This window comes from Vulpes vulpes, chromosome 15 (genome assembly GCF_048418805.1).
Source record: "Vulpes vulpes isolate BD-2025 chromosome 15, VulVul3, whole genome shotgun sequence".
Classification (NCBI taxonomy): Eukaryota; Metazoa; Chordata; class Mammalia; order Carnivora; family Canidae; genus Vulpes; species Vulpes vulpes.
In genome coordinates this window covers 87,593,076-87,608,174 of record NC_132794.1, presented here as the reverse complement: position 1 = coordinate 87,608,174, position 15,099 = coordinate 87,593,076, and the positions used below count along the sequence as shown (strand labels likewise).

The window sequence follows — 15,099 nt, the reverse complement described above, 5'->3', positions numbered from 1 at the left end:
GCCACGAAAAATGCTTTTGGACTATGTTTGCAAATACCAAATGCAATCTTTAAGGATGAATATTTGGCAATACAAGAGATGTTTCAAGAATACATATACCACTGATTTTAGACAACTGCAAAAATAGGTTTTGTGCAATGTAATACAGTACAGCCTCCAAATGAGAAGAGACAGTTTTGTATAACATCATTCCCGTGGGATCCCTGGGTGGCGCAGCGGTTTGGTGCCTGCCTTTGGCCCAGGGCGCGATCCTGAGGACCCGGGATCGAGTCCCACGTCGGGCTCCCAGTGCATGGAGCCTGCTTCTCCCTCTGCCTGTGTCTCTGGCTATGTCTCTGCCTGTGTCTCTGGCTCTGTCTCTCCTTCTATCTCTCAAGAATAAATAAATAAAATCTTTAAAAAAAAAAAAAAAAAAACCATCATTCCCGTGAAGGTGATTTAAAAAACAATTATGTGTCATTGTTGAGTTCCAAAATGAAATCTTCAAATAAAGGAAACATTCATCTCCTGAGCTAAGGAGTGAAATGCAATGTAAACCCCAAGGTGCGTAACAAAGAGACCCCACTTTTTAACCTGCATTAGAAAATCCTACAAGCTACCTTTGCAAACCTATCATCTATACATCCCCTACATGAATCACGGTCTCATCTCATTCTTCTTTGCCACTTTTGCTTATTTGTTTTCTCTGGACAGAAGTGACTCTTCTGTATTCATCAAATAACGCTAAAATCTGCCACCTTCTTCATGAAGCCTTCCTACATCATTTCGAGAGATTTCTTTCACTTCTAAACACCCCTAGGACTTGCTTGCACCACAGTATGGCACATTTTGCCTTGTACTATTATTGAACACACTATATTTTCTCTAAGTACTAAAAGTTCCTGAAGATTAGGGTAGATTTCCCAATACTCTCATCTCCCCACAGCAGATTCAAAATTAAATGAAGTCCTTACCTAAACCGCCTATGATTCCTAAAAACAGCACTAATATAAGTAGCTAAGTAATTATGTGGGTGCTCAGAGACGGCAAGTCCCCACAGACACTGAACACCTAATTCTCACTCTGAAAAAAATTACAGGCCATCCAGTATAGCCCATAAGGCTAAATAAAAAAAAATAAAAAAAAAAGAAAGGAAGAAAAAAGGCATTATTCAGAGATTTCCTAGAATTGTTCTGGTTACCAGCACATCTGAGGGAATCAGGGCAATATGAAATAACATAGTTAAGTCAAAGAGACTTAACTCTGCTATCCTTTTCAGCCAAGCTAGAGCTAAGGTGAAATCAGCAAAACTTTCCCTACATTGAGAAGAGCTTTTTAAGAATACAGCAAGGATGAGGAGCAGCCAAGCAAAAGGTTACATCACACCAAGCAACATAGAGAACCTCAATCTTCTTGAAATATGGACTGCCATAGTCTCAGAGGACACCTTAATAATCACCTGGTTACCAAATATCTATCTTGATTGATCATAATCACTGTCTGAAACTGCTGACTCCAATTCAACTAAAATGTAATAATGGAAACACAGACACCTCCACAATCCTGATGCACCCAATGCAAACCCCCCAAAATAAAAGAATTAGATTTTGGGAATAAATGAGAATTAAAAATGAATTCATTTTAAATCCAAAGACTGCTGTAAATTAAGTATCATTTAGAAACCAAATGACCCTCAAGTACAAAGATAATCAGTCAACAGAATCAAATAGAAGGTTAACTGTTCAGAACCAATCTCATTAAAATAAAACGAGGAATTATTTCGTCTGCTAGTGACTAACCACATAGCTGCCTTTTCCTTATATGAGAATCACTGCTAACCTTTGTAAGTAAAGAAAGTTAACACTACTATTGATTTACTTAGAACCCTTCTTAAAGAAATTACATATAATAAAAGAGAAAATATGAAACCCAATTGATTTTAGCTGTGAGACTATCAACTCTGTATTACTCCTCTGCCCTCTGGACTTTAAATATCTCCTGAACTTTACCACCTTCAAAGTGGAAATTTGGAGTTAAAAGTATGCTTTAAGAAAACTGAGGACTAGATTAAAAACCAATCAAAATTTGATATTCATATATTTACACAATTTTGTTGTCATTAAGAGAAAAGAAAAAATAAAATACAACCTTGTCAAGCAGCAATAAGTAACCACTAACACTAGCAATGACCGATAAAAAGGGGGCCTGAGGCAGAAGGCAAGGTATTCAAAGCAAACAGAATAAGACCAACAACACGTTAAAACCATCTAAACTAGAGTAACAGTAACTTAAGGAATCTACAGGGCTAAGTCAATTTCAAAATCTTTTAAAATCTAAAAAGCCCTACTGAAAAAACCAATCATGAAAAAAGAGAAATAAATACAAGAACTAAAAATTCTTCAAACTAATTTCACGATTTTATATTCATAATTCTGAAAACTCACTAATTTCACTCTTCTCAAAACCTACATGCCTTCATAAACTCATATGATGATTATAATAAGTAATTCAAAATGAGCTTAATCTGATGTAACATTTTAGCAAATATACTACAGATTTGAAAAAAATACAAGCAGAGACACAGTAAATGATAACCGATAACCAAAAGGCTTTTTGGAGAGCAGAGCTGGGCTTGGATTGGCAGGAGGGAAAATTTAAAATACATCCACAAGTCAGCTTATATAAAAAAAAATTGATTCGTGCCTTTATTACTTACATAAGCATATTTTACAAATGTACTTTTAACCTGTGGACAACCCAAGTGATATCAGATACCTTAAAGGGTTGCTGCATATTTTAATTTTGATGTTACAGCTTAAACGTTTAACAAAATTCACATAGATCTTCATAATGAAACACTTCAGAAATGGAAAGGCTTATATTCTCTAGGTAAAGGTTACCTTATGTTTCACTTAAAGTTTCAGTTTTGCTTTTTAATCTATTACAGAAAACATCTCTTGTGGGACATTGTAAAGGGCATACCCTCCTGTCAAGCCAGAAAGCTCAAACACAAAGACACCGAGCTAACCAAGTGCTGTAATTCTTCCAAACTGAGCCTCTCCACACCCCCTCCACCCTTCCCCCCAACAGATATGTCTATTAAATCAGTGTCTGTTCTCCCCCTCGCACAACAAAGAGAACTTCTCACCGCATGAAATTGCCGCTGAATGGACACCAGAAAGCAGGATTTGCATAATTCCTTCCAACGAAACCCTTTCGGGAAGGAGGGGATGAGGGGCCCAAGCGTACGGATAGAATCTCCTAGATTCTGCTGGGGAAGACCTGGTTCCCAAGAATATTCCCCACGGGGGGAGAAGGGGAAAAGGGGCTGGAATTCTGCGCCTCCCCGAAGACCGGGCCTGCGGGACGGAGGAGCACGAGAAGCATCTCCCCACGCAGCAGCAGCAGCAGCAGCACCGCACCAAAGATGGGGAAATAACAATGCTGGGGGACAGGAGAGTCAGACACAAGGATGGACTGGGGCTAGGGGGCGGCGGGCGGAGCGGAGACACCACACGGGCCACTTACTTTTTGGAGGGGGGTTAAATATATGAGTTAAGCCCTTATGGTCCCGCCGGCCGCCGCACAGAGGGAAACGGGACCTTGGGAGAGAAAAACAGACAAAACACACAGTGTGAGAGGCGCAGCTCAGCCGCCCGGCCCCTCCCGGGGCGCCCCCGTCCACACTCCCTCCTGCCCGTGGGGTCAGGGCCAGCCGGGGCCCGGGAGCTGGGGGACTCGGGCGGTGGGCGGCGAGGCTCTCGGCGAGGCGGCGGCTCCAGCAAATCCCTCGGGAGGGGACAAGAGCGACCCCCGCTCCGGCTTCTCGGTCGGACCCGGTTCCACCCCCTTCCTCCCCGCCGCGCACACACCGAACACAAATACACACACACACCGACCCGAGCGTCGAGGATTAACTCCCCGGCCGCCGCCGCCGCCGCCGCCGCCGCCGCCCGCAGAGGAAGTGCAGCCGCTGCCCCCCGCGGCCATGACACCCTACTTGGCTCGGTCAGGCGGACCCGGGGCCTGTGACAGCTCCGGCTCCCTCCGCCCCCATCTCCACCTCACGCCTCGCACACGCCCGAGCGCCGGGCGCCCGCCCGCCCGCCGCCGCCGCCGCCGCCGCCGCCGCCGCCGCGCGTGCACGCGGGGACCCGGGCGCGCGCCGCCGCCGCGCGTGGGGGAGGGGAGGGGAGGGGAGGCGCCCGCCGAGCGCAGGCGGCGGCCGAGCGCGCCCCCCACCACCCCCGGCCCCGGTGCCCGGCTCCGCAGCGCCCGAGGCGGCGCCCCCGGCCTAGTGGCAGCGCCGCGGGGCGAGCTTCCACAATAAGCCGGCGGCGGCGCCGGGCCGCCGGGCGGGGAGGAGGGGGGGACAGGGGAGGGAAGGGGCACGCGCTCCCGCCCGAGAGCCCGCCCCGGGGAAGGCGCGCGGAGGGGAGGGGAGGGGAGGGGAGGGGCCGGGGAGAGCCCGCCCGGAGGTCGCGCGCGCCCGCGCTCCGGGGGGTGGGGGAGGGGACGCCCGAGCCAAAGAGGGCGGGCGGGCGGCCCGGGGCGGCGATTGCCCGTGCCCCGGCTCCCTCCCTCGTCCGGGGCAGCCGGTGGCGGGGCGGCCCAAGGGCCGGAGGCGGCCGGGGGAGGGTCTCACCTACACAGTGAATGAGCTTGTGGCGCCACGAGTCCAGTTCCTGCCGAAAGCCGCGTCTCTCAACGGAGCATTGCTGCCGCCTACACACCCTCGCCATCTTCTGCCGCCCGCCCGGCCCTGCCTCCGCCGCGGCCCCGCGCACGCCCAGCCGCGTCGCCCGGGGCCGCGCACGCACCCGAGGCCTGGGCGTCGCGCCTCCCGCCGGGGGCGGCGCGGGGGCAGGGCCGGCCTCACCTCGCCGTGGCCCCTGCGCGGTCGGCGGGGCGCTCGGGCGTGCGCCGGCGGCGAGCTCGGCGGGCTGCGCGGCCGCCCGGCGTGCGGTGTCGGCGCCTGTGCGCCCGGGCCCCCGCCGCCCCGCCGCCCCGCCGCCCCGCCGCCCCGCCGCCCCGCCGCCCCGGGAGGCTCCTGCCCGCAGCAGCCGCTCGCGCCGCCCCCGGCGCGCCCCACGGCCGCCGCTGCCCTTCCCCTCCCTTCCCGGAACTTTTTGTCTCTCAAACGAGCCCCGTTTGTCACTTCTAACCTGCCTATCGCCCGACACCAACTGTTGCGAGTTCCGCGGTAACTGCTTCTCTGAACTTCTCGGCCTCAACGGCTCCTCTCGGGGGGGAACCCGTTTGAGAAGCCGAGTTCAGAGTAGATGCCCGGGGGCGCCGGGGCGGCTCAGGCCGCGATCCCGGGATCCGGAGTCGGGCCGCACATCGGGCTCCCTGCGCGGGGCCTGCTGCTCCCTCCGCCTAGGTCTCTCCTCTGCCTCCTTCTCTGTGTCTCATAAATAAATAAAATCTTAAAAAAAGGGATAAATGCCCGGATGCCCGTGGAGGCACTGAGCCCCAGAGTTTTTATTAAAAACTGAAGCGGATCTCATCTATTAAGTCATCGAAAGACCTGGCCAATGTGTGCACACCCAGCAAAAACTGAATCAGGCGTTTTACACAGAAAACTGAGAGGTTTCTACTAGCAAGGCTGAGCATAGGCGAGATACTCCAGGTGGCACATTCGAAACCTCTCCTGTGTGTGTAGAAAGAGGTTTAAGAAAATTGTGCCAAAATGAGGATGGTATTTCAAAAAGAAGGTTAAATTAGCAATACTTAAAGCGGAGTGCTGGAAAGTGGCATAATTCCATATTTCTGGAGACACTCGAATATTTTCAAGGATGAAAGGGATTTTCAGGTGAAAACCTTGGGATAATTAAATCACCCTGCGTAGAGCACTACCTGTTCCGTTTAAACATTATTCTCATCTGAATGACCTGTTATTTGGGACAGAAAGAGAAAATGGAACAAAAGGAGAAAGCGGGGGAATGGGGGGTGCAGGGACAGAATACAAAAGCAAAAAAAAGCGGGGGGGAATAGGTCCCTCTTTACCAATAAACCCAGTACCCAGGATTTTTTTTTTACCTCTTAAAGACGGTGTATTCCTGCTTTTAGATATATAAATTTAATGTGAAGACTTAATTTTAATTACTGTAATAGGCAAAACAAAATCAGTAAATACTTGCAGGCAAGAATCACATTGGTGTATTGATTTCTGTCTTTTCGACATAGCGGTCCTGATCTCAACTAGGCACTTGTGGAATGCCCTGTCTATCCATAAAGAGAGTAGGTGGGCTCTTGGGTGGAACTGGTTTGCAATGTATGTAGACAAAGGCACCTCTGCTCCCCAAATCTAACACCAAGGATCCTTCCACAATTCTCAGAAGTCCACAATGTTTCACCTGCCAAAGAGAACTGTCAAATGAACAAACTATTAAGTAAGGAAGTATTGAATTTCTGTGTACACAAAACTATCCTGAGTAGTGAAGGAAAAGGAAAACATGAAATGAAAGATTGCTGAGGACACCCACCCTGCACATTGATGGCGGGACATCTTCTGTCTTCAATCTGTATTTTCTTTCCTTTACCACTAGGTGGTAGGTTTGAGTCTTGTAGCTTTTAACCAAGTTGATACGGTTTTTTGGAGAAAGTATGCTTCATGAAGTTTCAAATAAATGAACAACATGTAACTATATACAATGAATTAATGAATGTATTTTCCAGTTACTCATATAATCTGCTTGAAATGACCAAGCCAAGCGTAATTCTTCCTCAACATAATTTCTTAAAGAGTCTCAGACATGTAGATTAAGAGGATCCTAGAGACTTCAGAAATTGACTCTAATTTGAGGTATGGAATTACAAGCCCAGACAAGTAAAGTGACTTGACCAAGGTTGCATAGCTGCTAGGTAGAAGGAAGGCAACAAAAGCCAGAAGACAGATTTCCCAATTCCCAGTTCAATGCTATTTTTATTACTCCACTTTGAATTGTGATTGTTGCTTCACTTATTTTAAGTTATGAACCAATATATAGTTGACCTCTCACAAAGGCTTATTTGGAAGAAAGGATGAGGGGACAATAGTAATAACTATCATTTATTGAGTATCTACTGTATATCTAACACTGCAATTTTATTTCATTCCATCGGAATGACTGCCAAAAAGGAGGTATTGTTTTTACCTACTTTTTATATTTTCCAGATTAGAGATTCAAGATTCAGAGGAGTTAAGTCCAAAGTCACAAAGTTACCAAATGCCAAAACCAGAATTCTAAGATCTCTCTGACTCCAAAACCCTCTAATTGTCGTGCAAGTAGAAGCAGGACTCTGCATGCAGAGGATTCATTTAATTCCATGTGAGAGGTTATATTCCATTGCACAGCTAAGCAGTTTGACAAAATTGTCGAGCTCCCATCATGTATCAGGCAGTGTCCTAGGCACTTAGGACACCTAGATATCTAAGACATAATTTCTAACCCTTAACTCTTTTACCTACCCTGGAATAGAATCTTAGTGGCAAGTTCTTTCCCATTCTGGGGAGCATCAAGCAATACCACACAGTGGTAAGAGAGTAGAATCTGAAGATGCAGAAAGATTGATTAGAATCTTCGTTCCATCCCTTAGAACCTGTGTGGTCTTGACAGATTAACTTCTCTGGTCATCAGTTTCCTCATGTGACAAAGAGGATAGATAATAGTGTACAAGATGGAGGTTGTGTGAAGATGAAATGAAACAATCAAGCACAGTGGCTGGCACATTGTTAGCACGAAATGACTATCAATTCCCATGATTTGGCTTCTGTCTGCTCATCCAGTCTGCAGGGTGACAAGAAACCAAGATGTTTGTACAGTTTGGGGTGAATATGTAACAGCATGAAGAAATAGTAACAATGACCTTGGCCTTTGAAAACAATGGTCCCTGAGTCATATTCTATAGTTCTTGCAATGAGTAGATGATAGGGGAAAATGGAACACAGAAAATGACTATCAGAGAGTAGGGGTAGCCTCTGTGAACCATAGGACTGGTTGGTCAGCATTATATTAAGCTTGCGTCTGGTCTGATTAGAGGTGGCATGTAATATGGGAAAGGACATCAGAGAAATGGGAGAATGAAATGGATTGCAACCTTTTTAAGAAACAAGTCTCCTAATGAGAGACTTGTTAAAAAACACGGTCAACTTCTCATGAATTCCCATAACACTTTCCCACAACTATCCCACAACTTTTTTTTTTTTAAGATTTTATTTATTGGGATCCCAGGGTGGCTCAGCGGTTTAGTGCCTGCCTTCGGCCCAGGGCGCGATCCTGGAGTCCCAGGATCGAGTCCCAGGTCGGGCTCCTGGCATGGAGCCTGCTTCTCCCTCCTACTGTGTCTCTGCCTCCCTCTCTCTCCTCTCTATGTCTATCATAAATAAATAAATAAATCTTTAAGAAAAAAATTTTATTTATTTATTCATGAGAGACACACAGAGAGAGGCAGAGACACAGGCAGAGGGAGAAGCAGTTTCCATGCGAGGAGCCCAATGTGGGACTCGATCTGCGGGCTCTGGGATCATGCCCTGAGCCAAAGACAGACGCTCAACCGCTGAGCCACCCAGGGGTTCCTGTAAACACATTTTTGTGTGAACATATGTTTTCATGCTTATTTTAAATACAAATATGCATATGTATCCTATTTTGAAATAGTTTCAAATTATAGAAAAGTTGCAAGAACTCCTATATTCCCTTCTCACAGATTCCTCAATTGTTAACATCTTACCACACCTGCTTTTGCTATGTATCTACATATATGGTTTTGTTCTTGTTGAGTCTTTTTATGAACAGTCTGATAGAAGCCTACAGACTTGGCTCCTGTCACCCCTAAATAACCACTGTGAATGTCCATAAAGTAGAGACACTCTCCTTCATAACCATCATATAACCCTCCATCACATCAGGAGATCCACATTGATACATACAGACCCCATTAAAATTTCACTCTCTCTTTTTTTTTTTTTTTTTGAGTTATACAAACATGTACAGAAAATAGTTTATTTTCTCTCTCAAAATTTTTTTTTAACAGGAAAAAGAAAAAATATTTCAAAATAGGTGCTAAATTACTTAGGGCTATAAAGTTATTATACTCTAACTTGTTCTTTTTTTTTTTTAATTAATTTTTATTGGTGTTCAATTTACCAACATACAGAAAAACACCCAGTGCTCATCCCGTCAAGTGTCCACCTCAGTGCCCGTCACCCATTCCCCTCCAACACCCGCCCTCCTCCCCTTCCACCACCCCTAGTTCATTTCCCCGAGTTAGGAGTCTTTATGTTCTGTCTCCCTTCCTGATATTTCCCAACATTTCTTTTCCCTTCCTTTATATTCCCTTTCACTATTATTTATATTCCCCAAATGAATGAGAACATACACTGTTTGTCCTTCTCCGATTGACTTATTTCACTCAGCATAATACCCTCCAGTTCCATCCACGTTGAAGCAAATGGTGGGTATTTGTCGTTTCTAATTGCTGAGTAATATTCCATTGTATACATAAACCACATCTTCTTTATCCATTCATCTTTCGATGGATACCGAGGCTCCTTCCGCAGTTTGGCTATTGTGGCCATTGCTGATAGAAGCATCGGGGTGCAGGTGTCCCGACGTTTCATTGCATCTGAATCTTTGGGGTAAATCCCCAACAGTGCAATTGCTGGGTCGTAGGGCAGGTCTATTTTTAACTCTTTGAGGAACCTCCACACAGTTTTCCAGAGTGGCTGCACCAGTTCACATTCCCACCAACAGTGTAAGAGGGTTCCCTTTTCTCTGCATCCTCTCCAACATTTGTTGTTTCCTGCCTTGTTAATTTTCCCCATTCTCACTGGTGTGAGGTGGTATCTCATTGTGGTTTTGATTTGTATTTCCCTGATGGCAAGTGATGCAGAGCATTTTCTCATGTGCATGTTGGCCATGTCTATGTCTTCCTCTGTGAGATTTCTCTTCATGTCTTTTGCCCATTTCATGATTGGATTGTTTGTTTCTTTGGTGTTGAGTTTAATAAGTTCTTTATAGATTTTGGAAACTAGCCCTTTATCTGATATGTCGTTTGCAAATATCTTCTCCCATTCTGTAGTTTGTCTTTTAGTTTTGTTGACTGTATCCTTTGCTGTGCAAAAGCTTCTTATCTTGATGAAGTCCCAATAGTTCATTTTTGCTTTTGTTTCTTTTGCCTTTGTGGATGTATCTTGCAAGAAGTTACTGTGGCCGAGTTCAAAAAGGGTGTTGCCTGTGTTCTCCTCTAGGATTTTGATGGACTCTTGTCTCACATTTAGATCTCTCATCCATTTTGAGTTTATCTTTGTGTATGGTGAGAGAGAGTGGTCCAGTTTCATTCTTCTGCATGTGGATGTCCAATTTTCCCAACACCATTTATTGAAGAGACTGTCTTTCTTCCGATGGATAGTCTTTCCTCCTTTATCGAATATTAGATGACCATACATTTCAGGGTCCACTTCTGGGTTCTCTATTCTGTTCCATTGATCTATGAATTTCACTCTCTCTTAACAACGATGTCTCTTTTCCTTTTCTGGTCCAGAATCCCATTCAGGAAGTTACACTGAATTTAATTGCCTGTATTCTCAGTCTCTTTGATTTGGATACAATTCCTCAGGCTTCCCTTGTTATTGTTGTTGTTGTTGCTCTTGTTTTTAACCATGACAAATCTAAAAAGAACAGGCCTCTCATTCTATAGGATGATCCTCAACTGGGTCTATGCGGTGTTCCTCATGACTAGACTCAGGCTGTACATTTTGACAAGAAAACCACAGAAATGAAGCCGAGTTCTCTATGCATCTCATCAAGGGCTCATGATGCCAACTTTTCACACAAATATGATGAGAATTTTGCTCATCTGGTCAAGTGGTTTTCTCCACCGTAAAATCACCATTGTTTCCTTTGTACTTGATAAATATTTTGTAGGGAGATATTTTGAGATTATGCCAATGTCCTGCTCTACCCACCAGCCTTAACATCCGTGAAACATTACCTGAATCACTTACCAGAATGATGATGGTCAAAAGGTGATTTTCTTACTTCATCATTTCTTCTGGATTTACTAATTTACATTCTAATATAAGAAAGAATTTTTCAACTTCCCCATTTTACTCATTTATTCATTAATAAATGATTTGTTATGGACTCATCATTTCCTTCATTCAGTGGGTTGTAATGTATTGCTGTAGTTATTTTCATTGTCCTAGATTTGGCCAGTGGGAGTCACTTCAAGCTGACTTTTTTTATCCTGTTCGCATACCTCCATCATTCTACAAACAATTTCCTTACTTTCTGGTACAGCTAAATGTTCTAGGCTCATCCTGTATTTTTCATGCCTCAGCTCTAGAATAAGCCAAAGCTCAGAGCTCATAATGGCTACTTTGGGTGAAGGATAGTATTTAGAAATCAAGATTTGGGCTCAGTATGTGCATTCCTACTGGAGTGTCACAGGCTACTAGATCTCAGCAGTCAAAGCTAGGAAATATATGTATGCATATACATAATGTATATATACACATATGCATATATTTATTTCTCTTTCTATATCTATCTCTAAATATACTTAAACATCATGAGTTACACTGATGCATTTGATTCCAATCCAGCATCTCTGAATACTTGCAAGCCTTTCCCTGCTATACATCTATAAATCCCCTTTTGATAGTGAGAAATCAGATTCCCCTATTTTTTTATATTGACTTCAGTATACTTATTTGCTTGATTCCTACTGTATTTAACAATCTCCTGACCACACTGGCTGCCTCTTTGGCCTGCAACCTCCAGGAACCTTTCTCAAGAGTTTCATCTTCCAGCTACCCAAATGTCATCTACATGGCACACCACCATCCAGGGATGTCAATTCTCTCCACGTTGAATGTGATACATTCTGTGCCATTCCAACCAAAATTCCAAAAGGACCTCAAAAAACTTTCCAAAATTTATAAAGAAAAATAAAGATCCATGAATAATTATGATGTCAGTTTTGAAAAAAAAAGAACAGGGGCTCAGTCGATTAAGTGTCTAACTTGATTTCCACTCAGGTCATGATCTCAGGGTCAGAGATTAACCCTCACACGGGGTTCTGCATTGGACGTGGATTCTTCTTAAGATTCTCTCTTTCCAGGCACCTGGGTGGCTCAGTCAGTTAAGCCTCAGCCTTTGGCTCAGGTCATGATCCCAGGGTCCTGGGATGGAGCCCCACGTGGAGCTCTCTGCTCAGTGGGGAGCCTGCTTCTTCCCCTCCCTCTGGCTGCTGCTCCCCTTGCTTGTGCTCTGTCAAATAAATTAATAAAATCTTTAAAAAAAAATCTCCCTCTGCCCCTGTCTCCTCCCCACAAGTGTGTGTTTTCTCTAACAGCATCAACAAACCTTTTTTAAAAAGAAAAAGAACAGCAAAGAAGAATTTGTTAGACATGGAAATGTGCAGCCTAGATCCTCCTTCAAAGAACTCAATCTGACTTGTAGGGAGTGTGATCACTACATAGCCTCCAGCTGTCAGCTGCTTCAGGGTTAGCCTCAGCTGCTGGGAGCTATCTTGCCCAAGGTCACATCTTTCTGGGGCTGCCAAGATATGGTGACTAAGGGCTAGCAGGCTAGAGCCTGGTCATTTCTGCCTGATGCTGGACACTGTGACAGCTAACATTTGTTCCAAAGTATTTCGCTGGGTTGGCTGAGGCTTTGTCGAGCTGCACTAGTTTGATTACTTTATCTGCCCAATTCTACTCCACACCCCCAATTCCCTTTTACAAATGCTAATCCCTATTAAACCTTTTGCATCCCAGAATCCACCTCCAATTCTGCTCCAGGGAATTTGACACATAACAAGGAGAGATTCACTTTACTAGATATTATAAGGCCACAATAATAAAATTACTATGGTGCTAGCATAGGAAAAGGGAGATGATAGAAAATAGTATCTTTGTGGCCACTAATGTTAAGAAAAATTTTAAGTTTATGAGAAAATTTTCCTAAATGATGGTGGAATTAAGTAACTAAGATACAGTTCTCAGAGGTTGTAGGGATAAAACTTAAATATCTTTAGCATTATTTTTTATTTTCTTTAAGGAGTAAGTGAGCCTTTTTTTCTATAAGCCATCAGAATCATATACTATTTTAATCTTTATGCTGATCTTTTTACCTGAACACATGGTATTTTGTTCATCTGGATTTCAGGAAAAAACAAACAGTTCACCACTATCTTTGTTAGGTGACTCTAGGGGGAAAAAAAGTATAAGCAGAAAGGAGTTATTTATAACTAGATAGCAAATGAAGGTTGTTTCCATGGAAAATTTGTTTCAATTTTTAAGCCTGAAAAGGTATAAAATGCATCTGAGTTAGCAAAATGAAAGTGTTTAAAGCTAAAGAAGCCTTCAAAGAAAAGTTTAATTAAGAAAAAGAAAGCTTGGTAAAATCACAGAAAGTACCTAAATATTCTTGCTGAGCTTTGGCAAAATGTACATTTCAAAATTTGTATATGACACTCTTCCCATCTAACAAAGACGTTCCCTCATTACTGAGCAGCCACTCTAATCTGTGTCGTGTCATCTTTGAAAGATTGGTTATACAGAGCCTGCTATGTACCAGCTACCCAAATGACTGGATGACTTGTTCTGGTCAATGAACTAATTGTGAGCAGAAGTGAGACACTTGACTTCCAGGCCAGGTTATTTTCATGGGTCTGGAGATGCAGGTGCACAGTCATTAGAGATTTAAATGATCTTCAAGGATGGAAGCAGAACAGACAGAGCCAGGTATAGAATTCAGATCTACTCAGTCCTTATACAATGGTTTTTCAATATTGGCCTCCAAGAGTAATAGATATGATACATGATAACACTTCTAACACTAGGTTGTTATAAGAAATAGTTTCATCATGTAGATGAATCTCAATTATTCCTGGCAGATAATACAGTAATTATTACTACAAAAAAAAAGCCACAATACAGATTTCTTTTCTTTTTTTTTTAGATTTTTATTTATTTATTTGACAGAGAGAGAAGAGAGCACAAGCAGGGGGAATGGTGGGCAGAGGAGGGAGAAGCAAGCTCCCTGCTGAGCAGGAATGGATGTGGGGCTTAATTCCAGGACCCTGGGATCATGACCCGAGCAGAAGGCAACTGCTTTACTGACTGAGCCACCCAGGTGCCCCTAAATTTCTTAAATACCTATCATTTTAGGGGAAAAAAAAACAGAGTAACTTGTATGAATTTGTGGAATAATGACACTATTTATTGAGTGAGGACTCCTAGTCTTGAGCTGAGCACTTTACCTACCTTATTTTATTTCATACTTAAAACAATTCTACAAAATAGGTACTATTTTTTTTTAATTTTTATTTATTTATGATAGTCACAGAGAGAGAGAGAGGCAGAGACACAGGCAGAGGGAGAAGCAGGCTCCATGCACCGGGAGCCCGATGTGGGATTCGATCCCGGGTCTCCAGGATCGCGCCCTGGGCCAAAGGCAGGCGCCAAACCGCTGCGCCACCCAGGGATCCCAAAATAGGTACTATTTTTAAATCTTCTTTCAGAGATGGGAAAAATAAAATGCACAGAGTTTAAATATCTTACTCAAATTCATACAGCAGGTAGATGGAAAAATTTGAACTCAAGAGAGTCTAGTAATTTGGTTTTTATTTTTTTCACTGTAGTGTCTCACAGATGAGGGTAAATGCTACTATGTCTTTGTATGTAATTAAAAGCCAAGTTTCCTTTTTATTTTTTCTATATCAACTTAAACATCATGTTATTGATATTTAGCAAATGCTTACCCACTAAGTCTTTGTAGTCCTACAGCATTTAATTGGGATTGTTGTTTCTTCAGAGCATAAAGGATCCTGGGCTGACTTATACAGTTATTCTTGAGAGACAATAAGAGCATTAGCATATATTTAATAATTCCACTAACCAATCCACACTCTTTTAAAAAAAAATCTTGCTAATATTCTTTTATTTGTGATTTCTCATAAGTTCAAGCGCTGTCATTTGTCACGAAAGCCATGTTATGCTGAATGTATTATACAATTACATATGCTTCTGACTTATTATTTTGCCTGCAGCACCAGGCCTGTAATTTCTTCTCAAGTGTTGTCTTATTGATCTAATAACAGTTCTTTCCAAATCAATTGAAATGCAGA

General features: G+C 43.5%; 1 protein-coding gene across 8 annotated transcripts in view; it reads right to left on the bottom strand.

The window, feature by feature from the left end:
- The window catches only part of LCOR (ligand dependent nuclear receptor corepressor), a 142,823-nt gene extending 138,039 nt beyond the window's left edge, over nt 1-4,784 (bottom strand). For 2 of the 8 annotated variants that reach the window (XM_025991308.2, XM_072739661.1), the window contains exons 1-2: nt 4,625-4,776; nt 3,508-3,581 (exon numbers count right to left, since the gene is read on the bottom strand). The gene's annotated coding sequence lies outside the window, so the exon portion shown is untranslated. Of the gene's footprint in view, nt 1-3,507; nt 3,582-4,624 lie in introns of all 8 variants that reach the window. The other 6 variants (XM_025991287.2, XM_072739662.1, XM_025991278.2 and 3 more) reach the window with 5 other exon arrangements.
- Nucleotides 4,785-15,099: the final 10,315 nt, after the last annotated feature.